Source organism: Phyllobates terribilis, unplaced genomic scaffold, assembly GCF_046119375.1.
Source record: "Phyllobates terribilis strain yellow unplaced genomic scaffold, ASM4611937v1 Scaffold_1__5_contigs__length_1240528914, whole genome shotgun sequence".
Lineage (NCBI taxonomy): Eukaryota > Metazoa > Chordata > Amphibia > Anura > Dendrobatidae > Phyllobates > Phyllobates terribilis.
Window position 1 is genome coordinate 1,077,144,995 of NW_027362761.1, and position 26,782 is coordinate 1,077,171,776.

Here is a 26,782-nt window from a genome sequence, read left to right on the forward strand (position 1 = left end):
TTTTGTGCCTCATCTGGAATTTGTAGCGATTGGCGTGGCCGTAAGAAAGGGATCTTATCACATTGTCCGCTAAAAGAAGTAGACATTTTAGTTTGGCTGGAAGATGGTTTTTCTTCTGCAGATGTTACTGTTGCTTTAACACCTACCCCACGGACACAACCTTTTTTCCCCTTCCCAACACGCCTATTCCCCTTTCCACCAGCAGCAGGCCTTTTTCCACTCATTTTGGTGGTTAACTAATTCACAACTCTGGAGTTGTTTGCACAAAAAAACAATGAATGGTAACCGAGCAGAGCTGAGTGGCCAAACTGTGGTATTAGGCCAAAACTATTGGCTGCATTAGATGCAGAAAAAAATTATTTTTAATTTGCAACCTGATGGAGGTCAGTATAGATGGACTAATAGACCAAGTCCCACACACTGCTAGAAGCCCAAATATTTTTTCAGAGCTAGATGCAGAAAAAAATTATTTTTAATTTGCAACCTGATGGAGGTCAGTATAGATGGACTAATAGACCAAGTCCCACACACTGCTAGAAGCCCAAATATTTTTTCAGAGCTAGATGCAGAAAAAAATTATATTCAGTTTGCAACCTGATGGAGGTCAGTATAGATGGACTAATAGAATGATGCTATGCCCAAAAGATTTTACTTCACTAGGTGCAGTAAAAAAATTGGTATTCTATACACAGGTGTTATATCTTGCAACACAGATAGGCTACTCCACTGACTAACACACTCTGCAATAGGCCAAAAAGGATTAGCTTTGCTAGATTCAGCCAAATGCTGTGAAAAAAACTTGCACAGCACTGGCACAGACCTGCCTGGCAAAAACTGATAGGAACTCATGTAACCTAGTCCTGAAAAGGACTCCAATTACAATTAGTCTTTACTCCCACAACCTATCTATTTAAGAGCACAGACCTCCCTGATAAAAGTCGTAGGAAATGCTGTAACCTAGTCCTTAAAAGGACTGCAATCACAACTATTCCCTACTCCCAAGCTATCTGTATATTTGTGCGAAAATTGGCTTGAAATTAACAAGGTATAGCGCACACAGCAACAGCGGTGCCGTCTAACACGCAGCTGCAGCAGTGAGAAAATGGTGGCGACGGGGAAAATGGCTTGGTCTTATAGGGCAAGGACATGTGACATACACTGCCAATGACACATGCCCTTGCTTGTGTGAAAAAAAGCACTTCGCTCCGTGTGTGCGCTGCTGATAGGCTGACAGATTGCACCTCCCCACTGCAAATGCGGGAAAGAGAAAAAAAAATGGAGATCTTCATTGTTCCTGCAGAGATCCATCCCCTGCCCCTCCCCCCACCCCGCTGTACACTCAAACTGCGTATTAACATTAATTTTCATCATTACTGAGAAAAAATCCAGTTATGATTTTGGTGCACGAACAGTTATCGAACATAACCTCGAACAGCCGAATTTTTCTCAAATTGTTCGTGTTCGCCGAACGGCTCGAACACCGCCCAAAACAGCTCGAATTTGAGATTGGCGAACAGTTCGAGTAGAACAACGCTCATCTCTAGTCAGGTTCTGATTGATCCGCTCCACTTGACCATTAGACTGTGGGTGGTAAGCGGAGGAGAAGTCCAGGGTGACGTCTTGCAGTTTACAAGTGGCTCTCCAGAAGCGTGAAGTGAACTGTACCCCACGATCCGACACTATGTGGAGGGGCAGGCCATGAAGACGGAAGATGTGGCGGATAAAGTCTTTAGCCAGCTCGGGTGCAGACGGGAGGCCTGGCAGGGGAACGAAATGAGCCATCTTGGAAAAGCGGTCAGTGACCACCCAAATGACCGTACAACCGGCAGAGACGGGAAGATCAGTTATAAAGTCCATTGCTATATGAGGGGGCAGCAGGTACTGGGAGCGGAAGGAGGCGACCGGCTGGCAGATGTCTCGGAACCTTGTTGCGGGCGCAGGACACACAGGCAGAAACAAAGTCTATTACGTCCTTGTGCAGGGTAGGCCACCAGTAGTGCCGGGTAATAAGCTGGAGGGTCTTTTTCTGACCGGCGTGGCCAGCTAGTTTAGACGAGTGACCCCAATGTAGGATCTTCTCCCGATCAGGTACTGATACGAACGTCTTACCGGGAGGGAGACGATTTAGACTCACGGGAGTCACCTGCATTACTCTGGCGGGATCGATGATGTGTTTCGGTTCCTCTTCGAGATCAGACACCAGAAAGGATCGGGACAAGGCGTCCGCCTTGATGTTTTTGTCAGCTGAGCGAAAATGAAGAATAAAATCAAAGCGAGCAAAAAACAAGGACCACCGAGCTTGGCGCGGGTTAAGTCTCTGGGCATGCTGGAGGTAAGCCAAGTTCTTGTGGTCAGTGTAAATTATTACCGGGTGAAGAGCCCCTTCGAGCAGGTAACGCCACTCCTCCAATGCCATCTTGATGGCCAATAACTCTAGATCTCCTATGGAATAGTTGCGCTCAGAAGAGGAGAAGAGTTTGGAGAAGAAGCCACAAGTTACCATTCTCCCGGAAGATGATTTTTGGGTAAGTACCGCTCCGGCTCCAGAGGAGGAGGCGTCAACCTCCAGGAAGAACTGCTTGTTGCCATCTGGGCGATGCAGCACCGGGGCGGAAGAGAAGGCCTGTTTTAAGGAAAGAAAGGCCTCCTCTGCTTCGGGCGGCCACTCTCTGGGATTAGTGCCCTTACGGGTGAGCGCGGAAATTGGGGCAGTCCGGGAAGAGAAGTGCGGAATGAAGAGGCGGTAGTAGTTGGCGAAGCCCAGGAACCGCTGAATGGCCTTCAACCCCTCCGGTCGGGGCCATTTCTCGATGGCAGACAGTTTCTCTGGATCCATTCGAAGGCCGGTCTGAGAAATAATGTAGCCCAAAAACGGAAGTGAGGTCTGCTCAAAGAGGCACTTCTCATATTTAGCGAAGAGGTGATTCTGCCTGAGCCTGAGCAGGACCTGACGAACGTCTCTCCGGTGAGTTTGGAGATCCGGAGAGAAGACCAAGATGTTGTCCAGGTACACCACTACGCAGGAGTAGAGAAGGTCCCGGAAGATGTCATTGACCAACTCTTGAAAGACGGCAGGAGCGTTACACAGACCAAAGGGCATTACCAGATATTCATAGTGGCCGTCCCGGGTGTTGAATGCAGTCTTCCATTCATCCCCTTGACGGATACGGACCAGGTTGTACGCCCCACGGAGGTCCAGTTTGGTGAAGATTCTAGCCCCCCTCAGACGATCAAATAATTCTGGAATGAGCGGAAGGGGGTACTTATTCTTCACCGTGATCTGGTTAAGGCCTCTATAGTCTATACAGGGACGGAGAGAGCCGTCCTTCTTTTTTACGAAAAAGAAGCCTGCTCCCGCTGGGGAGGTAGATTTCCGGATGAATCCCCTGGCCAAATTCTCCTCAATATATTCGGACATCGACCGGGTCTCAGCAGCGGACAATGGGTAAATACGCCCACGGGGAGGCGTAGTACCGGGTAACAGGTCGATAGGACAGTCGTATGGTCTATGAGGGGGTAATGTCTCTGCCTCCTTTTTATTAAAGACATCAGCAAATGACCAATAGGGAATCGGAAGTCCAGGTAGATTAGTTGGGGTAGGAGAAGGACGGGCGGGATGAACAGGAACCAAACAAGTCTTATGACAGTCCTGTCCCCAGCGAAGGACTTCTCCGGTCTGCCAGTCAAGCACGGGTGCATGTCTCTGGAGCCAAGGTAGACCTAGTAAGAGGGCGTGAGAGAGTCCAGGCAGAACATGAAAAGAGATGCTCTCAGAATGCAGCATTCCCACCTGCAGAGTTACGGATTCAGTGATGAGTTGGATGGGACGTGGTAAGAGGCCCCCATCCACAGCAGCGACAGATAATGGTATAGCCAGAGGTTTGGTGGGAATGCGGTATTTTTCTACCAGGGCCTGTGAAATAAGATTCCCGGCCGCTCCAGAGTCAAGTTGGGCTAGTTCGAAATAACAATTCTCCCCGCAGATAATTGAGACTGACAGCAGCAGAGATGGAGAGGATTTATTCTTGTCTAGGTCGACCTCTCTGAGCGAACCTAGACACAGGCGTTTCCCGACCTCTCCGGGCAGGTACGGATCCGGTGCTCCTTACTGCCACAGTAGAAGCAGCTCCCCTCGGCACGGCGTAAGTCCTGACGGGTTTTGACCATCTTGGTCTGGTCGACCTGCATAGGCTCAGGAGAGTGTACCTGGGGAGAAACGGAGGGAGTGACGGATTTCTGTAAAGTAGGAGCTAGACGTGGAAACCTCCTCTCACGGGTGACTTCTTTGGCACGCTCCTGGAACCGTAGGTCAATCCGGGTGGCAAGAGTTATTAGGTCATCGAGAGTGGTAGGAATGTCTCGACCGGCAAGTTCATCTTTAATACGGCCGGACAGACCCTCCCAGAAGACAGATACCAGAGCGTCGTTATCCCAGGCCAGCTCCGAGGCAAGGGTACGGAACCGTATGGCATATTGGCCCACGGTGAGACTTCCCTGACGGAGGCGTAGCAGAGATGATGCGGATGAGGTCTTCCGTCCAGGTTCGTCGAAGACTTTCCGGAAAGCCGTGAGAAAGGCAGGCAAGTCGGACACCAGGGGGTCTCCTCTCTCCCATAGAGGATTTAGCCAGGCCAGGGCCTCCCCGGTGAGATGGGACATGATGAAGGCAATTTTGGCCCGGTCGGAGTTAAACTGGTGGGACAGGAGTTCAAAGTGCAGGGTGCACTGATTTATAAAGCCCCGAGCCTGAGCGGAGTCGCCTCCGAAGCGAGGAGGTGCGGAAAGCCGGGGTCCGGGGTAGGATACCATAGTATTGGTGGGCAGCGGAGCTGCCGCATTGCGAGTCATGGCTCTGGCGGTGGTTGCTGGTGGAGCATTCAGAGTGTCCAGGCGAGTATTGACATTCCGCAGGTGACCCAGGATGGACTCCTGTTGGGACCTCTGACGGGACAGTTCATGACACAGGTCCGAGAGTGAGGGAGCTTGGGTGCCACCGGGTTCCATGGCCCGAGCAAACTGTAACGGGTCTGGGAGGCGGAACCTCTGAGCTACTATACAAGGGGGCGGTCCTTGTAAGGGAGCGGGTGGCGACCAGGGAAGACGGGCAGGCAGTCACAGCAGGTGACCGGGACAGTCTCTGAGTGAACGGGCTGGAGGTCACGGCAAGTGACCGGGGCAGTCTCTGGATGAACGGGCAGGAGATCACGGCAAGTGACCGGGGCAGTCTCTGGATGAACGGGCAGGAGGTCACGGCAAGTGACCGGGGCAGTCTCTGGATGAACGGGCAGGAGGTCACGGCAAGTGACCGGGGCAGTCTCTGGGTAAAGGGTAGGTACGACCTGTGATGGCAGAGCCTCCAGGTAGGCTAGCAGGCAGATGGTTGATGTGTGCTCCCAGGTGAGCAAGCGAGAGTCTCTGGAATGGCAGGTGGTCACAGTTCGTGACGGCGGAGCCTCCAGGTAAGCTAGCAGGCAGGTAACAGGTGTGCGCTCCCAGGTGAGCGGGCAGGAGTCTCTGGAATGGCTGGTGGTCACAGCACGTGACGGCGGAGCCTCCAGGTAGGCTAGCAGGCAGGTAACAGGTGTGCGCTCCCAGGTGAGCGGGCAGGAGTCTCTGGAATGGCAGGTGGTCACAGCACGTGACGGCGGAGCCTCCAGGTAGGCTAGCAGGCAGGTAACAGGTGTGCGCTCCCAGGTGAGCGGGCAAGCTGGTCCATAGACAGACTGACAGGAGTTGGAGGGCAGACCGTCGGACCTCAGGCTAGCAGGCAGGTAGCAGAGGAGCGCTCCCAGGTGAGCGGGCAAGCTGGTCCTTAGACAGACTGACAGGAGTCGGTAGGCAGACCGTCGGACCTCAGGCTAGCAGGCAGGTAAGCAGAATATCAGGCAGGAATCAGACAGCAAACTGGCAGGAATCTGGCAGGTAACTGGCAACGGGACCTGAGGGCTGAAGCAGAGTAGTGAACAGTGCAACAACATTGCTCGGGCACCTCCATTTTGGAGGAGGTGCCTTATATATGGTGAAGTCCTCCGGCCATTGGCCGGGGACTCCTTAGGACGGCGCGCTCGGCCCCTTTAAGAGGGAGGGAGCGCGCGCGTGCCCTAAGCACAGTGGCCGGGAAGGAGCGCGCGCTGCCAGCAGAGCGGGATGAGGACGCCGGGCTCGGAGCAGAGGGGTGAGGGGAACAGCGTCCCTGCCTAGCAGAGGGCAGGGACGCCGGCGCTACACTAGGCCACTCCAACACCTTGACTTTTTCCCTCTTGAACCAGGCCTTGGTTTTCTTGGCTGTGTGCTTTGGGTCGTTGTCTTGTTGGAAGATGAAATTACGACCCATCTTAAGATCCTTGATGGAGGAGCGGAGGTTCTTGTCCAAAATCTCCAGGTAGGCCGTGCTATCCATCTTCCCATGGATGCGGACCAGATGGCCAGGCCCCTTGGCAGAGAAACAGCCCCACAGCATGATGCTGCCACCACCATGCTTGACTGTAGGGATGGTATTCTTGGGGTCGTATGCAGTGCCATCCAGTCTCCAAACGTCACGTGTGTGGTTGGCACCAAAGATCTCGATCTTGGTCTCATCAGACCATAGAACCTTGAACCAGTCTGTCTCAGAGTCCTCCAAGTGATCATGAGCAAACTGTAGACGAGCCTTGACATGATGCTTTGAAAGTAAAGGTACCTTACGGGCTCGTCTGGAACGGAGACCATTGCGGTGGAGTACGTTACTTATGGTATTGACTGAAACCAATGTCCCCACTGCCATGAGATCTTCCCGGAACTCCTTCCTTGTTGTCCTTGGGTTAGCCTTGACTCTTCAGACAAGCCTGGCCTCGGCACGGGAGGACACTTTCAAAGGCTGTCCTGGCCGTGGAAGGCTAACAGTAGTTCCATAAGCCTTCCACTTACGGATGATGCTCCCAACAGTGGAGACAGGTAGGCCCAACTCCTTGGAAAGGGTTTTGTACCCCTTGCCAGCCTTGTGACCCTCCACGATCTTGTCTCTGATGGCCTTGGAATGCTCCTTTGTCTTTCCCATGTTGACCATGTCTGAGTGCTGTTCACAAGTTTGGGGAGGGTCTTAAATAGTCAGAAAAGGCTGGCAAAAGAGATCTTTAATCCACACATGTGAAGCTCATTATTCTTGGTGCCAGAACTACTTCTTAATACTTTAGGGGGACCAAACAGAATTCTTGTGGTTTGAGGGGTTGAATAATAAATGACACTCTGAATTAACTTTTACTTGTAGGCACTGTATATGTATATATATGTATATGTATCAGAATATATATAATGATGACCAAAGGATTTGCTTGAATATAGACTATAGTACATGGAAAAAAATTATATAATACAGTTCAAAAACATCTATCGAGCATACACAAAAAGGGATTGTGCTGATGTAGATAGTATACAATATAATCAATTAATGTATAAAGTACAATTCTGAGTGCCACCTTTGATACTAAAACAATACCATAATTAAAAATGCGGTTCTTTGGCAGAAAACAGCAGCTTAATGAGTCATTTAGAGATTTTGCTCTTAGCTAGCAAGAAGCACTGCATGCCATATGTCAGGTGGACTCTCATGAAGTACTGAATGCAGATAACGCACTAAAGAACCAGTTTGTAGAGGGGGCAAGGACAGAGTATATCAAGATTCCACTGCGAAAGCTGTCCCTACAGATCACAGCTCATTTCTAGACTTTAAGGAGATGGTCATTAGAGTCCTGGGAATAGAAGCAAGTTCCAGCCAAGTTCCCGCTTGCAGTAGCCCATGTAACCAGCCTAAGAACCAAATGAGTGCTTTCCCTAAAACTGAAATAGCACCACCAACTGGCCTCAAAGAGACTGTTACCAACTCTGCTCAAGTTCAAGCCCATAATGCTGCAGGAGACCTGTGCGAGCAAGTAGCAGAAGTAACCAATAGGCTGACCATACTGTGTGAGAAGCTAAAGGATTTAAAGCAGCAGTATCAGCATTCTGAAGATTCCTCATCCCACAGAAACAGATGGCATTATGGCTCAAGAGAAAGTGGCTCTCACAACCCTGAAAGACTGTTGAATACTGAAGGGAGGCATAGTTGAAGGAAGTGCCGGAGAAGCAGCCATATTGAATAGGAGTTCCAAAAGTTGCCTGTAAGGCAAGGTGCCCATATATGAAGATGAGATCCTCAGTCTTTATCTGACCAGCAAGAGCAACAATTGCAAACTGACAGAGTCCAATGGATCCCAGTCCAGAAAGAGAGTAGAGTGCTGAATACTCTAAGGAACCTTCTCACCACAAGAAATGGACTCAATATAGACCAGGGCAGCTACGTGAACATTGAGCTGAAAAGACTTTTGGAGGAAATGGCTATTCTCTGAAAGAGGTCTGCTGGTTCAAAGAACAATTGACTCAACTACCCATGAGCGTGTAATACAGATCGTTGTACCAAGGCAAGATGCCAACATTGTCTTGAAAGCCTATCATGACCAATCCAGACCTTTTGGGTGCCACAAGACTGAGGTCAACATTCGAAAGAGATTCTATTGGATCGGGATGAGAAATGACATTTAAAAATGGTGCCGTGAATGTACTGCTTGTACTTTGAGATGTGGAGAAAGCTCTGACCAGAAAGCATCGCTGCACCCAATAGTCACTCACAAGTCATTGGAGTTGGTTGCATTGGATCATGTGAAAACTACAGCCTAGTGCAAGTGGAGTTTCGCACGCCTTGACTATAATTGGCCACTATACAAAGTTTGCTGTGGCAGTGCCAGTGAAAGACCTTACAGCGAAAACGACAGCCAAAAGCTTCTGGAAGACTTTCGTACGACCTTTTGGATTTCCAGAAAAGATCCTAACTGATAGACGTGCTGCATTTGAATCTGAACTGTTGCAAGGACTGTGTACCCTCTATGGCTGTAAGAAAGTGAGAACAACTGCATATCATCCACAGTGTAACGGTCTGTGTGAGCGGATGAATCAGAGTCTAATTGACATGCTACGTGCCATACCTGCTCAGCAGAGAACTGATAGATCAATTCTGGCAGTAGATTTGGCCAATCTCTACAATAACAATGTCCATTATTCCACTGGGTACACACCCTATTACCTGATGTTTGGTAGACAAGGAAGACTACCAGCAGATGTTGCCTTGGAAGTGCAAGTTCCAGACACAGTCAACCCTCTACCACAAACTGATTGGGTCACAGAGCATCAGCGAAGACTAGAAGAAGCAAATGCCATTGTGGAAGAGAGGATGAAAGTCATTCACCAGAGACAAGAATAGAACCACAACTTGAATGCCAAAGCAAAACCCCTGACTGTCGAAGATCAAGTCTAGCTTAGACAGAATCATCGCGACCCGGAGACGCCGGAGAAGCCGCAGAGAGGAGACATCATTATCCTCCTCAGCCTTTCTCTCTCCCTAACAGCAGCATGTGTCTCAACGAAAAAGGGGAGCTGCTAACCAGAGTGCAAGGAGCAGCCAGCCCCTGTGAAGCGCCGAGCTCATAAAGTCAGGAGATCCTGGTGAGTGAGGACGGACACGTGATCTGGTCATGTGGACCGATCCAGCTAAGGCCACAGCGACCATCTTGCCCCAACACAGTGCAGCTTCAAGAGACTGAAACCGCGCATAAAAGACCTCTGTGGCGGACATCCCCGGGTCTCCGCCTCACCTCTCTCCTCCTTTATCGCCCCTTGCTACATCTCCCTCTCCTTACCTTGGTTCAGCAGTGATTGCAGAGCCCTCAGCGCATCCCAGACGTTGCACCCCAGGACTCTGATTGGCGCCAAACCACCTTCTTAAAAAAAAAAGGAGAGTCACTGAGACCTGTGCCATAACATATAAATGACAATACGATAGGGGAAAATACTATCAATTCCCCACACAGTGGGGGTCCTTATCTGACTGTGGTGCAGGACTCTTCACACAACCCACCACCCCCGTTGAATAAGGGGTTAATCTATTATGCCATCTAGTGGACTTTACAGGAATTGCAACGCAAATTCTGAAGCAATAGGTATCATTGCCTTTACTGACATTGAGAGTTACATTCTAACCTCCCTCCCTGATTTTCTTCATTATGTAAAGGAATCAAAATATGTAAAGCAGCCAAAACAAGAAGGAGCTCTGACAAGTATAAACAAAATATAAGTTGTGACTGAATCTCATTTTTATATAAAATGGTCAAGATAGGTGGAGACCCTGCAAGAGATTCTTCCAGCACCTCAAAAACAATATCTAGTGAAGGAGAAATGAATAAATATATAAAGAAGACTTCACACCAACCTCCCTTAAACAAAAATGCCTTGAACAAAGGCCTTGCTGGAAGCCCTAATATGTTGTTGGAGGAGGATGATGACAGTGATCAAGGAGACTAGGTCACTGACACACTCCCAGTATCCCGCACCTTTATACAAAGGACACTCAATAAGGTACTAGAACCACTTATAAAAGAGGTCTGTGACATCAAACAAGAAATTAACCAGATTGGTACATTGGGTTGAGTCACTAGAAAGTGTCCAAGATTCCATATGCAATTTTTCCTCTGCCACGATTGAAGGCTTCCAGAAGTGTCAGTAACATCTTAACTTTGCCTTTGATGTCCTTGAGGATCAAGAATATAGGATTCATCTAAATAATCTGAGAATAAGAGGCCTTCCGGAGTCGGTCGCAGCTGAATCCTTGAGGTCAACGGTCAAAAACCTGTTTATCTCCATATTGGGAGACAACTATCAAGGAGAAATCACAACTGAGAGGGCACACAGAGCACTCAGGAAAAAAACTAAACCCACAGAAATTCCAAGGGACAATATATGTCGCCTCCTAAACTTCAGAACAAAAGATGACATCCCTAAAAAATCTATAAATAATGAGATGTTACTTTTTGAGAGTTCTAGAATCAATATCTTTCAGGACATCTCCCCGCATACATTGCAAAACGAAGACTCATGAAACCACTCACAGATATTCTGACAGAAAGGAAGATCATGCACTCTTGGCTATTTCCTTTTGGGATCTCTTTTACCCTTGAAGGCTGAAGACAGCAGATCTGTACCAAGAATGACCTCCAGAGCGTCTTGACCTTACTTGACCTTCCAGATCTCCAGATTGATGATTGATCCATGGTCCAGGACTTAGCTACAATTCTTTCAGTTGCCCCACCTGTTCCCTGTTAGCAGGTCTCTTCAGGCAAGATGGGGAAACAGAAAAGAAGATCTGGCAAACTGACACTCAAATGGATCGTCCTGGACCAGATCTGAGGTCCTGTATCCTTACAGAAATCTTCTTCATTATTGCTACCGCTCTGTATGTATATAGAGTGTTGGCTATACACTTGGACATTATTATAGTCTAATTAATGTTGATTTTGTTATAAATACTCAGTTTAATATGGTTCACAATTCTCCATGAAGCAGAGTTCCACTCTTGTTCATATGGTTAACATACTTGAGAGTGATGTTTGATAATATTCTGAATTAGTTTTCTTGTCTATGTATTTGTCTGTCATGTTTTACCTGTTTTTTACCCTATACATTGGGTCCCTGAGTTCCTCACTTCAACCACACAGGTACAAGTTTATATCCAAGTCAATTAAAAGGCTAAAAAAATGTGAAAAAGGCAATCCCCTAAATCCACCAACCCCATCCTTTTCCTTCCTGGGCTACCAAATTAGACTTATTTTCCTACTGGAAATCCATGCTCGAATCCATAAATATGTCTATCCACATTCCCCCAACTATAGCTCAGTTTAAAATGATGTCCTACAATGTCAGAGGTATGGAATTCCAAAACTGTGGGCATTCGGTGCATCGATGGCAACGCCAAGGACTATCCCATGGCCACAGTGACAGTGGGAACAGACTGTGGCACCCAGTCCCACGAAGTCGGGGTGTTTAAGGACTTGATACATCCCATCATACTGGGCCGTGATTTTTCTTTATTTTGGGACGTGGACGAAGGGAACCGGACTAAGTAGCATGGGAAAAAGCCAGGTCCCTGGAGAAGAACCCCAGATGAAGTCCCAAGTGTATGAGTTCCCACTGTGCGTCCTTGCCGGCGATGAGGGTGAGACGGTGACCGAGGAGACCGACCTGCCACAGTTAGATGTGTCTGGATAAAACTTTGGGACTGCTCAAGTTCAGGACCTGACATTAAAGGGGGCGTTTGACCAGGTTACTGTATGTAATGGGGTTGCCCAAGAGCCGAGGGCCGATACCAGGTTCCCCCACTTTGCAGTTCAAGGGGAGTTGCTGTATCGGGTGGCTAAACTAACGGGCGGTGAGACAGTTGAACAGCTGTTAGTGCCAGGACCATACTGACAGAGGGTTCTGGATATGGCACACTCACATATTCTGGGGGGACACCTTAGGGTGGAAAAAACTCAGGAGAGAATAGTGAGGAGGTTTTATTGGCCAGGAGATCTTAAACTATTGTAGGTCCTGACTCACCTGACAGATAACCGCGCCCACCTCCCACTTCCGTAGCCCCTTAGTTCCACTACCTGTGATAGAAGTTCCCTTTGAGAGGATTGCCATGGACCTTGTGGGCCCCTTAGTTAAATCGGCCCGGGGTCACCAATATATCTTCGTCATCATGGACTATGTGACCCGGTAGCCCGAAGCGGTACCCTTAAGGAACTCGTCCAGTAGGAGCATAGCTCGGGAACTTGTCCACATCTTTGCCAGGACCGGCCTGCCGTAAGGAAATCCTGACAGACCAAGGAACCCCATTCATGAGCAAGGTGGTGAAGGAGCTGTGTATAGTGCTTCGAATTACCCAGCTGTGAACCTCCGTTTACCATCCACAGACCGATGGCCTGGTGGAGCGCTTTAATAAGACTCTGAAAGCAATGCTCAACAAGGTCGTTGAGAAAGACGGTCGAGACTGGGACTACGTGCTTTCGTTTCTACTGTATTCCGTCATGGAAGTTCCCCAAGCCTCCACTGGCTTCTCTCCATTTGTGCTTCTATATGGCCGGCATCCAAGCGGTCCAAGGAAACCTGTGAGTCCGAGGTCACCCCCCACCGGAGCATCATCAAACATGTCGCCCAGTTACAGGAGAGAATGGCAAAAGTGATGCCCATCGTGAAGGAACATCTCCTCCGGGTGCAGGAAGCCCAGACGAGGGTGTTTAACCGATCGGCAAGGCTGAGACAGTTCCAGCCTGGGGATCACATTCTGGTTCTCATTTCCACTGTCGAAAGTAAATTCCTGGCCAAGTGGCAAGGTCCATATGAGGAACCATGTGGACTTGCTCAAGCCGTGGCAGGACCGGGAACCAGTGGAAACTCCTTGCCTGGGAGCCGCTCCTGAAGGCAAGGTGGAAGAGGTCACTATAGCAAAGACTCTATCACGGGCCCAGAAGCAACAATGTCGAGAACTACTACAGCGAAATCGGGAGTTGTTCAGTCCTTTATGTTCAACTTTATGTTGGCTGGACTATCTGACCCCTCAATAAAAGATTAGGGAAGCACATGAGAAATATTAAGAATAAATTTGAAGGGCATCCCATCTCGAAACAATTTAAAGATAAACATAATGGTCTTCTGAAGGGGATTGAAGTAACAGGCATCCAAATTATACAAAAACACTGGAGACAAGGCAACTTTATCAAACAGATGTAAAGAGCAGAAACAAACTGGATTTTCAAGCTGGACTCCTTGAGACCAAATGGTCTCAATGTTGGGATAGAGCTATTTGCTTTTAATTAAGAACTGTGCCTTTAACCCCTTACTTACCGGGGACGTATTAGTACGCATATCTGCGTACCGCCGGTTCAGTGAGGGCTCCGGCGCTGAGCCCTCACTGAACCGAGCACATGTCAGCTGATTCTTACAGCTGACATGTGCCCGCAACAGCCGCGGGTGGAATCGCGATCCACCCGCGGCTGTTAACCAGTTAAATGCTGCTGTCAATCTCCGACAGCAGCATTTAACGTGCGCTTCCGGGTAGCGCGTCATAAGCCCCGCCCACCGGCGACCCCGTCACGTGATCGCGGGTCGCTGATGGGCGTGCATGACAACCCAGGGTCTGCAGCAGACGCCTGTGGTTGTCATGATCTTGTCGCTATGAGCGCCACCTAGTGGTCGGCGCTCATAGCACAGGACCATTTCTGCTGCATGCAGGGGATCTGCTGGTCCCCTGTATGTAGCAGAGGCGATCGGACAGTTGCCGCTTCTAGTCTCCTATGGAGACTATAGAAGCATGCAAAAAGTAAAAAAAAAAAGTTTTTAAAAATATAAAAAAAAATAAAAAAATATAAAAGTTTAAATCACCCCCCTTTCGCCCCATTCAAAATAAAATATATAAAAAAAAACCCCACATACACATATTTGGTATCGCCGCGTTCAGAATCGCCCGATCTATCAAAATAAAAAAAGAATTATTCCGATCGGTAAACGGCGTAGCGATAAAAAAATTCTAAACGCCAGAATTACGTTTTTTGGTCGCCGCAAAATTGCAATAAAATGCAATAACGGGCGATCAAAACATCGGATCTACCCCAAATGTTATCAATATAAACGTAAGCCTGGCAAGCAAAAAATAAGCCATCAACCAGCCCCAGATCACGAAAAATGGAGACGCTACGGGTCTTAGAAAATGGCGCTATTTTTTTATTATTTTTTTTACCAAATTTTGGAATTTTTTTTCACCACTTAAATATAAAAGAACCTATACATGTTTGGTGTCTATGAACTCGTAATGACCTGTAGAATAAGAAGGGCAGGTCAGTTTTAGCATTCAGTGAACATGGTAAAAAAAATAAATAAAAAACAACTGGGGTATTGCACTTTTTTTGCAATTTTACCGCACTTGGAATTTTTTTCCTGTTTTCCCGTACAGGATATGATAAAACTAGTAATGGCGTTGAAAAGTACAACTCGTCCCGCAAAAAATAAGCCCTCACATGGCCATATTGACCAAAAAATAAAAACGCTATGGCTCTGGGAACAAGGGGAGCAAAAACGAAAATGCAAAAACGAAAAATGCTCCGGGGCTTAAGGGGTTAATTGCGATAAACCAGTTCCCACATGGACATGTATAAAAAGGAGCATAAGGGAACTATAGGCCATCCCTGATGAAGGATACCGCAGTATCCGAAATGCATAGGATCTTTTTGGCCTTCCCTGCTATCCGTTCTCAACCCAGGTCACGTGATCGCCCAGGACCTGATGTCACGCAGGTCCTTGTGCGCAGGTCCTAGTACCTCAAGCGCACCTCCGGACACCACGCACTCTGCCGGAGTTTCCGGCCGGGACTCCGGCACTGCCTCCTGCTCTACGGACCGCGAGCTTCCACTGCACCCGCACGTGCATTACCAACCCTTTTTCCAAGAACAAGGACGCAAGGTAACAATTACTTACCTGCACACTACGTCTTATCCCGCATCATAAAGTATATTACCGGATCCTTTGCATCTGTGCCTGCCATTCCTCCACAAAGAAGCTTTTGTTCTTATTTTTTACCTCTTGCACGCATGAAACGCCAACAGAGCCTATTGGCTCCCCCCAGACCCAGGATCTTGAACCTGCCGGTTCTCATATCATTTGTGCCTACAAATCAGACCTACAATTAAGCTGATCACCTCAGCAAACTACTTCAACAGTGTAAATACCAGCGCTCTATTCCGGCTATACTCGTCAGGAACTCGCTGGCTACTACAAGCCCGATTGGCATCATTATCAAACAGACTAACCTATAACCTTGGTAACTATCCCTACTTCTGTGCCACAAGTTGTTTCTTATAAACCAGAATGCACTAGTATATCTTCTTGTTACCCACAGGTCATTTGTAGTGTTGAGCGAACATGCTCGACACTGCTCGGTACTCGCCCGAGCATCACGCTACTCGGGATGTTCGGCGAGCACCGAGCATTTCCGGGTTACTCGGGCAGGAGCTCGGGTCTCCGCCCTGCATGTTTGGCGCTCTTTACAGAGCCAATGAACATGCAGGGATTGCCAGCCAGTCACTGTAATGCCGCATCCATGTTGTTTGTGGGCATTTTGGCTGTTGGAGCTGAAAAGAGGACATCGGTAAACTGCGCGCCTGCAGGCGCGCGCATTTTGAAGCTTTTTTTTAAGCTTTTTTCACTGTTTCCAGAACATTAACAGTAAGAACATGGAAGAGTCCAGGAGCCATTTGGTGAGCTGCATATCCTGCTACATGTTCACAGACTTGCCAGTGGAAAAGCCAAACTTCACATGCCAGAAATGCAAGCTTGTGTCCCTGTTGGAGGAAAAGTTGCGAAATCTAGAAGAGAGGTTAACTACCTTGAAAATCATTAAGGAAGGTGAAGAGTTCTTAGACAGAGCAGAATTATCTCTTCATGATTCAGAATGAGAAGAAATTCCAACTGCACCTGACGAAACAGAGGAATGGAAGCATGTGACCCACAGAAGCAGGAGGATCGAGAGGCAGTCAGCACCCATACTGCTCAGGAACCAGTACCAGGCTCTCACGCAGGAGAACCATGAAGAAATACAGCAAAATAAGACTTTGCCAGCAATGAATAACCTTGTAAGCCCTCAGAATCCTCCTGGATCGAGAAAGAAGAATGTTGTGAAGAAAAAACGGAGAGTGGTGGTCATGGGGGATTCCCTGTTAAGAGGAACAGAGGCCGCTGACAGGATATCAAGACTCTTCAGACCTACAGATCACTACCCATTCCTGCTAATACATGTGGGGACAAATGACACCGCAAGAAAGGACCTGGTAACCATCTGCAGTGACTTTGAAGACTTAGGCAAGAAAGTGAAAGAATTGGGAGCGCAGGTGGTCTTCTCATCCATCCTCCCAGTGGATGGCCATATAACAATGAGGTGGAATAAGATTCTACAGGTGAACAACTGGCTACGTCGATGGTGCTGTCAACAAGGATTTGGATTTCTGGATCACGGAATGAATTACCTATACGATGGACTACTTGCTAGAGATGGAGTGCACCTTACGAAGACTGGAAAACATGTATTTGGAAGTCGCCTTGCTACACTCATCAGGAGAGCTTTAAACTAGAACAATGTGGGAAGGGAAGCAAAAGGCCAGAAAAAGCCATACAACTGACAAATACTATTGAGATCTCTGCTACTGGAAGTGGAAAGGAAGAACAAAGACAAAACAATTTAAATAATAAAAATATGGGAGGAAGAGAAACCAATCACAAACTAAAATGTTTTTATACAAATGCACAAAGCATGGGCAACAAACAAGGAGAATTGGAACTACTAACGCAGGAAAAGGAATATGATGTCATTGGAATCACTGAAACTTGGTGAGACGATACACATGATTGGAATAAAAGGCTAAAAGGATACAACTTATTTGCAAGAAACAGACTTGATAAACGAGGAGGAGATGTCGCATTGTATGTTAGAAAAGCATATATCTGCACAGAGATTGAAGCTTCAGAGACTGGGAGTTCTGTGGAAACTGTTTGGGTAAGAATACAAGGAGAGAACAACGGAAAGGACACCATTGTAGGCATTTACTACAGGCCACCTGGGCAAGCTGAAGATATGGATGAACTCTTTATGTATCAAATGACCAAGTTCTCCAAAAAAATATGACGTAGTGGTCATGGGAGATTTCAACTATCCAGACATTTGTTGGGAATCTCTCTCAAGTAAAACTAACAGGTCAAGCAAATTCTTATCCTCTCTTGCTGACAACTTTATCTTCCAAAAGGTAGGGGAGAAAACAAGGGGATCTGCTACTTTGGATCTAATCCTTATAAACAGGGAGGAAATGGTTGAGGAGGTAAAGGTGGCTGGGACCCTAGGAGGCAGCGATCATGCTATTATAGAATTTTGGATAACTAGAGGAGGAAGACATGTGAAGACTCAAACTTCAAGGTTAGATTTTAGAAAGGCAGATTTTAAGAGACTCAGAAAGAGAATAGGAGGGATCCAATGGCTGGATGTCCTTAAGGACAAAAATGTCCAGGAAGGATGGGAAATTTTTAAAAATGAAATTCTCAAAGCACAATCGTTAGCAATCCCGAAAAGTAGGAAGAATGGGAAGCATTTAAGGAAACCAGGATGGATGAACACAGAACTTAAACACATGCTAAAAAGAAAGAAAGAAATGTTTATTAAATGGAAAGAGGGAGGCATATCTAAAGAAGATTATAATGCAGTCTGCAGATCCTGTAGGGCACGTATCAGGATAGCTAAAGCTGACAATGAATTAAGGCTTGCAAGAGATGTCAAAAGCAATAAAAAAGGATTTTGGGGGTATGTCAAAAGTAAAAGAAAAGTCAAAGATGCTATAGGATTTTTACAGGATGAAAATGGAGAAATGGTAAGAGAGGATGTTGAGAAGGCCGAACTTTTTAATTCCTATTTTGCATCTGTTTTCTCTCAGAAAAAAAATGTAACATCAACTGATCTTCACTGTCCTTTTAAAGGAATAGAGGAATCCAAGTTATCTGTAAACAGAAAGATTGTGAGGGAATATTTAGCTAACATAAATGAGTTCAAGTCTCCAGGTCCAGATGAATTACACCCCAGAGTACTGAAGGAGATCGTAGAAGAAATTTTAGAACCACTCTCCATAATCTTTGAAAATTCTTGGAGAACAGGAGAAGTCCCAGAAGACTGGAGAAGAGCAAATGTTGTTCCTATCTTCAAAAAGGGGAAGAAGGTGGACCCAGGGAACTATAGGCCGGTGAGTCTGACTTCTATACCAGGAAAGATCTTTGAACAAATTATTAAACAACATGTATGTAAGTACATGGATAAGAATGAAGTGATTAACCAGAGTCAGCATGGGTTTGTAACTAACAAGTCATGTCAGACTAACTTAATTTCCTTCTATGACAGAATCACTGACTGGGTGGATCAGGGAAATGCTGTAGATATAGTATATCTTGACTTCAGCAAAGCATTTGACAAAGTATCTCACACCATCCTTATTGAAAAAATGACCAAGTATGCAATGGACCAGGCAACTGTTAGGTGGATTCATAACTGGCTTAGTGATCGGACTCAAAGGGTGGTTGTAAATGGCTTCACATCCAGCTGGATGAATGTCTCAAGTGGGGTACCACAGGGCTCCGTCCTGGGACCTGTATTGTTCAACATCTTTATCAATGATTTAGATGAAGGAATTGAGGGTAAACTGATTAAATTTGCTGATGACACAAAGCTAGGAGGGATAGCTAATACTAGAGAAGAGAGAGAGAGGATTCAAAAAGACCTAAATAAACTGGAGCAGTGGGCAGCAACCAACAGAATGGTTTTTAACAGGGAAAAATGCAAAGTACTACATCTGGGCAATAAAAATGAAAAAAGCATATACAGAATGGGAGGAATAGAGCTAAGCAACAGTACATGTGAAAAAGACTTAGATATACTAATAGATCATAGACTGAACATGAGTCAACAGTGTGATGCAGCAGCAAAAAAGGCAAATACAATTCTGGGATGTATTAACAGAAGCATACAGTCTAGATCACGTGAAGTCATTATCAGTCTTTACTCCTCTTTGGTCAGACCTCATCTGGAATACTGTGTACAGTTTTGGGCACCACATTTTAAAAAAGACATAGACAAACTGGAGCAAGTTCAGAGAAGAGCGACCAGAATGGTGACTGGTCTGCAAACCATGTCCTATGAGGAACGGTTGCAGGATTTGGGAATGTTTAGCTTGCAAAAAAGAAGACTGAGAGGAGACTTAATAGCTGTCTACAAATATGTCAAGGGCTGTCACATTGTAGAAGGATCATCTTTATTCTCATTTGCACAAGGAAAGACTAGAAGCAATGGGATGAAACTAAATGGGAGGAGACACAGATTAGATATTAGAAAAAACTTTTTGACAGTTAGGGTGATTAATGAGTGGAACAGGCTGCCACGAGAGGTGGTGAGTTCCCCTTCAATGGACGTCTTCAAACAGAGGCTGGACAGACATCTGTCTGAGATGATTTAGTGAATCCTGCTTTGAGCAGGGGGTTGGACAAGATGACCCAGGAGGTCCCCTCCAACTCTACCATTCTATGATTCTATGATTCTATGATTACAGTGATTGGCTGGCCGCACAGCGTCACCTCGAGTATTTAAAACTGGGCGCCGCCATCTTGGACACAGTCGCTCCGGATCAGACAGTGTAGGGACAGCACTGCTGATTTAGGGAGAGATATATCCTGCAAAATAGTTAGTGTAGGGTCTGTAAAGGCTGCCAGATCAAACAAACAGTCCTTCTCAGGACTAATATCCATCCCAGGTATATCAGGCAGGCAGGCAGGCAGGCTGTATAGGAGACGCAGTGGTTATACCAGCAAACGCTGCATTACAGTCCTGTGTGCTGCTCCTGTTGCTGAAATTGCTGGACTTAGCTCCAGGTCCCGGGGCCAGGAAAAATCCCTTTTTTTATCTAAATCCTCTTTTTTTTTTTCCTCCTTCACAATGTACAAATACCCATCTTATTAACCTTTTGGTGTCCCCCCCCCCAAAAAAAAAGTGTGCCTCTGATTTTTCAGACACAAATATATCTGTTGAAAATAGTCTGGTGTAGGCCAGAGAAATAGAAGTATGGTTTTGCAGTTCTATGGGCCATTTGTATCTAAAAAAAACAGTTTGAGTGTGTCGCTCACTGTTCAGCCGCAAATATATATATATTTTAAAAAGCCTGGTATACACCAGTAAATTATTACTGTGGTTTTGATGTTCCACGGTAAAACATCTCTATTATCCTGTTTTTGGCATTTTTTGCTGTAGAAAAATAATAATAGTGTCTCCCTGATTTTTCAGACACAAATATATCTGTTGAAAATAGTCTGGTGTAGGCCAGAGAGACAGAAGTGTGCTTTTGCTGTTCCACGGTAAAAAATCTCTATTGTCCTGCTTTTTGCATTTTTTGCTGTAAAAAAAAAAAAAAATAGTGTCTCCCTGATTTTTCAGACACAAATATATCTGTTGAAAATAGTCTGGTGTAGGCCCGAGAAATACAAGTGTGGTTTTGCAGTTCCACGGTACAAACCTCTGTATTATCCACTTTTGGGCCATTTGTATCTAAAAAAAACAGTTTAAGTGTGTCGCTCACTGTTCAGCCGCAAATATATATATATTTTAAAAAGCCTGGTATACACCAGTAAATTATTACTGTGGTTTTGATGTTCCACGGTAAAACATCTCTATTATCCTGTTTTTGGCATTTTTTGCTGTATAAAAATAATAATAGTGTCTCCCTGATTTTTCAGACACAAATATATCTGTTGAAAATAGTCTGGTGTAGGCCCGAGAAATACAAGTGTGGTTTTGCAGTTCCACGGTACAAACCTCTGTATTATCCACTTTTGGGCCATTTGTATCTAAAAAAAACAGTTTGAGTGTGTCGCTCACTGTTCAGCCGCAAATATATATATATATTAAAAAGCCTGGTATACACCAGTAAATTATTACTGTGGTTTTGATGTTCCACGGTAAAACATCTCTATTATCCTGTTTTTGGCATTTTTTGCTGTATAAAAATAATAATAGTGTCTCCCTGATTTTTCAGACACAAATATATCTGTTGAAAATAGTCTGGTGTAGGCCAGAGAGACAGAAGTGTGCTTTTGCTGTTCCACGGTAAAAAATCTCTATTATCCTGCTTTTTGCATTTTTTGCAGTAAAAAAAAAAAAAATAGTGTCTCCCTGATTTTTCAGACACAAATATATCTGTTGAAAATAGTCTGGTGTAGGCCCAAGAAATACAAGTGTGGTTTTGCAGTTCCACGGTACAAACCTCTGTATTATCCACTTTTGGGCCATTTGTATCTAAAAAAAACAGTTTGAGTGTGTCGCTCACTGTTCAGCCGCAAATATCTCTATTTAAAAAAGTGTGGTATACCCCAGTAAACAATAACTGTGGTTTTCCTCTTCCACGGTTCTAATCTACTCTTTATTACCCTTTTTCCATTGATAGTGCAAGTGTAAGTTATTTTACTTCATTTACAATGGGAAAGGAGCGTGGCAAGGGACGTGGAAGTGGACGTTCTGGTGATGGTTCGTGCAGAGGACGGGGCCGTGGCCAAGGTGAAAATGTGCCACAACCAACAGCCACATCTTCTCGCTCCCACTTCTTGACCGAATTACTAGGGAAGCACAGAACAACACCAGTATTGAGAACTGATCAGTGTGAACAGGTTATTAATTGGATAGCAGACAATACTTCCAGTTACCTGGGCACCACCACCTCCGGTCTGTCTTCCACATGGTCAACTCTTAGTAGCCGTGAGTCTCGATCGCATACTCCTCCTCACCCTGATGCTCCTTCCTCCCACCATGCCGAGTGTCGTCAGACAGCAAGTGATCCCACACTTGGACACTCTGAAGAGCTGTTCACTGGTCCATTTCCATATTTGGGCCCCTCGCCTGATCCGCTTGAAGTGGTGGAACAGGAGATCCCATGTTGCGATGCCCAAATATTTGAACAGCCACGGCCACAGGAAGTCGACGTTGGCAATCTGTCACAAGAGGTGGACGATGACGAGACACAATTGCCAGGAAGTGAGGAGGAGGATCGTGGTGCGCAAGTGGAAGAGGAGGAGGTGGTGGATGATCTAGTAACTGACCCAACGTGGAAGGAGGACATGCAGAGTGAGGCCAGCAGCACACAGGGGGAGGGAGGCAGAGTACCCCAACAGGCAGGAAGAAGCAGTGTGGTGGCCGCAGACAGAAGGCAGGCAACCTTTCCCCGTAACACCAACACGAGGGACGTTGCCAGTACAAGCGGTAGGTCTTCCAGAGTCTGGAATTTTTTTAAAGACTCTGCTGATAACCCCAAAAAGGCCATATGTTCCACCTGCCATGCCAGCATCAGCAGGGGTGACAAAACTACCAGCCTGACCACCACCAGCATGATCAGGCACATGGCAGCAAAGCACCCGACTTTGTGGGGCGAAACCCAGGGTCCACGACCAGTGTCAGCGGGTGTCACCACTGCTTCTTCCACTGTTGTGCGTGCAATAGAACCCCCTGTTGTGTGTGCAAGGCAATCCCCTGTCCATACTGCATGTAAAGATGCCCCCTCTTCTCAGTCTTCACTTGTTATGGCAGTTTCTCAAGAAACAGCATCAACGTCCACGTCCACGTCCCACCGCAGCGCTCAATTGTCCATATCCCAGACCTTTGAACGAAAGCGGAAATTCGCAGCTAACGCCCCACAGGCCACAGTCCTAAATTCGCACATTTCACGACTGCTTGCATTGGAAATGCTGCCTTTTAGGCTGGTGGAGACGGAATCCTTCCACAATCTTATGGCGGTGGCCGTCCCTCGGTACTCGGTCCCCAGCCGACACTATTTTGCCCTGTGTGCCATCCCCGCACTACACAAGCACGTGTCCCAAAGCATCTGCCGTGCCCTCAACAACGCAGTTACTGGGAGAGTCCACCTGACAACGGACATGTGGACAAGTGCTTGTGGCCAGGGACGGTACATCTCTCTGACGGCACACTGGGTAAACATAGTGGAAGCCGGGACCCAGTCGGACCTTGGGACGGAACACATCCTCCCCACACCGAGGATTGCGGGCCCTATGTCAGTCAGAGTTGCCCCCACAGTGTACAGCTCCTGCGCATCCTCCTCCTCCTCCTCCTCCTCATGTTCAGCCTCCATCTCAGATATCACCACATCAGTTACAAGCTGGAAGCATTGCAGTATTGCCTCCGCCAAGCGGCAACAGGCTGTGCTGAAACTCATAAGCTTAGGTGATAAACCTCACACTGCTTGTGAGTTGTGGACAGCTGTGAAAGAGCAGGCAGATCTGTGGCTGAGACCGCTGAACCTACATCCCGGCATGGTCGTGTGCGACAATGGCCGTAACCTGGTGGCGGCTCTGAGCGAGGTGAGATCACACACGTACCATGCCTGGCTCATGTGCTTAACCTCGTGGTTCAGCGGTTTCTTAAATCGTACCCCGAGTTGCCAGATCTGCTCGTGAAAGTACGCCGCCTGTCAGCTCATTTTCGCAAGTCGGCTACAGCTTCCGCCGCCCTTGCTGTGTTGCAGCAGCGTTTGCAGCTTCCGGCACACCGACTGGTGTGTGATGTCCCCACACGTTGGAACTCTACCCTCCACATGTTGCAAAGGATTTGTGAGCAGAAGAGAGCAGTTGTGGAGTACCAGCAGCAACAAGGCCGTCGATATTCAGGTCAGACTCCACACATAAGACCTCAGGAGTGGACCTGGATGTCTGACATATGTACCATCCTGACAAACTTTGAGGAGGCCACCAAGATGGTGAGTGGCGATGACGCCATCATTAGTGTCAGCATCCCACTTGTCTGTCTTTTGCAGCGCTCTCTGCAGAGAATTAAAGAGGAGGCATTGCAGCCAGAGTATGATGAGATGGATCAAGAAGACGTAGCGGGCGATTACACACAGCCCAGCCTCATCTCATCCCAACGTGCATTGGGGGACAATGAGGGAGAGGAGGAGGAGGAGGAGGAGGAGGAAGAACAGGAGCTGCTATCATGCGTTGTAGATGGTAGTACCTGTACAAGTGTCATACCGTCGGTTCAGCGTGGGTGGCCTGAGGACAGGGGGGAGGAGGAAGAGGAGGAGGAGGAGGAGAGCATGGTCAGTCGTCATCTTGGTGAGGACACGGAAATCTTGCCCGTTACCAGTCTGGCACGCATGGCTGACTTTATGTTACGCTGCCTTAACCGTGACCCTCGCGTTGTCAAAATGTTGGGTGACAGTCAGTACTGGTTGGTGACACTTGTAGACCCCCGCTACAAGGAGAACTTTCACTCTCTTATTCCTGAGGTGGAGAGGTCTACAAAAATGGGGCAATACCAGAAGGCCCTTGCTGCAGAACTCTTAAAAAAATTCCCATCTGAACACGCTAGCGGCAGAGGTCACAGTTCGTTGCCCAACCAAGGCGTACAGGCGAGAGAGATGCAACTCCAATCCAGCAGAGGCAGGGGAACACTGTCAACGTTCTGGGACAGTTTTCTGACAACCGCCCAGCTTACAGGCCCTGAGGCGCGGGGTACTCTCACAAGGAGTGGAAAGTTTCAAAAGATGGTGAGGGAGTACCTTGCCGATCGTACCAGCGTCCTCCGTGATTCCTCTGTGCCTTTTAATTATTGGGTATCCAAGCTGGACACTTGGAATGAACTCGCTCTGTACGCCTTGGAGATCGTGGCCTGCCCTGCCGCTAGCGTGTTATTGGAGCGTGTTTTTAGTGCCGCTGGAGGAATTATAACTGATAAGCGCACTCGCCTGTCAACTGACAATGCTGACAAGCTGACCCTTATCAAAATGAACAAGGGCTGGATTGGGCCAGACTTCTCATCACCACCAAATGACAGCAGAGTAACATAAAGTCAAATCCACTGTGTTATTTCGGGAGGTGTATTCACATGCACCGCTTCACACCCACACATGGGTATACGCTTCCTCGTTTCGGCTGTTTAATCTTCTTCTCCTTATCCTCAGCCTCCACCACCACTATACCACCAGGGTGCCAGCATTGCAAGTTCCTCCGTCCTAATTTTTGGCAGCTTTTGCTGGGAAAGCATAAGCAAATACTATGGGAGATCCACTCCCCAATAATGGGACTTATGTTTGTAATATGCTGTACTGCATGGCTCTTGTAAGGGGCATTGCAAGTTGCTCCGTCCTAATTTTTGGCAGCTTTTGCTGGGAAAGCATAAGCAAATACTATGGGAGACCCACTCCCCAATAATGGGACTTATGTTTGTAATATGCTGTACTGCATGGCTCTTGTAAGGGGCATTGCAAGTTGCTCCGTCCTAATTTTTGGCAGCTTTTGCTTGCAAGGCATAAGCAAATACTATGGGACACCCACTCCCCAATAATGGGACTTATGTTTGTAATATGCTGTACTGCATGTGACGCGCCCCCTGGGCCGTGTGTACACGTGTGTGGGATACCCGGTGCCGGGTCTCTGGGGTCTGTAGTCTCTGTGGCGGTGACCCGGTCCCTTGGCTCAGGCTGGTCAAACCAGTGGCAATCTTTCTTAGGTTTTGAGGTTAATTGTCCGACTGTGCCACCCGTGGATTGCGGTCAGGGAGTACCACCGCTGCGAGGCAGACCGCTGAGGCTGGTGTTGTGTGCGCAGCATAAAATGGGATAACTCCCCTCGGGAGGAGTATAGCCTCGGGGCAGTGAGTGTGGATGATGGGGGTGATGGTGCACGAGCGCAGCAGGAATGACTCAGAGTCTTTGCAGTGCAGTTCAGGGTCTTTACTGATGATTATAAGGTAGACCCTCCCGGGAGTACTGGCTAGCATAAGAGGCCTGGTCAGTCTGTGAGCAAGCAGGAGTTCCCCTGGCCAGGTGGAGTTGTAGGCCTCCCCGTCTGTCTGCACTCTTCCTGGCTACCTTGCTGTAAGCAGGTAGAAGTAGCCCACGTCCCTGAGTGTACCGTGTAGGGCTCACCCGTATGGCTGGTGACTTGGGGCCTTCTGTTAGCCTCCGCTCCCCGACGGCGGTGCTGGTCCCTTGCTTGTGACTGAGCCTCCGGGCTTCTATGGCCAGAGGACCTGAAATCCCCTGCCGGCTGGTTTCTGCTGCTGGATATATAAGTCCTCACAGCTTCGGACTCCTGTGTCCGGTTCCTATTGTCTTCTGCCAGGGCGAGCTCTGCTCAGCTTCCAGCCCCTCGTCTTTAGCTCCTAGCTCCTACAGAGCTCCTTGCTGTTACTTTCCCTTGCTCTCACTCTGACTCTGACTGTTCTCTGTTCTCTGACTCACTCAACCCCACCCCAGATCCAGTTTATAAGGGCAGAATTCTCCCCTCCCAGGACTGGGGCAGGAGGATGTTGCATGTTTAAGGGATCCTG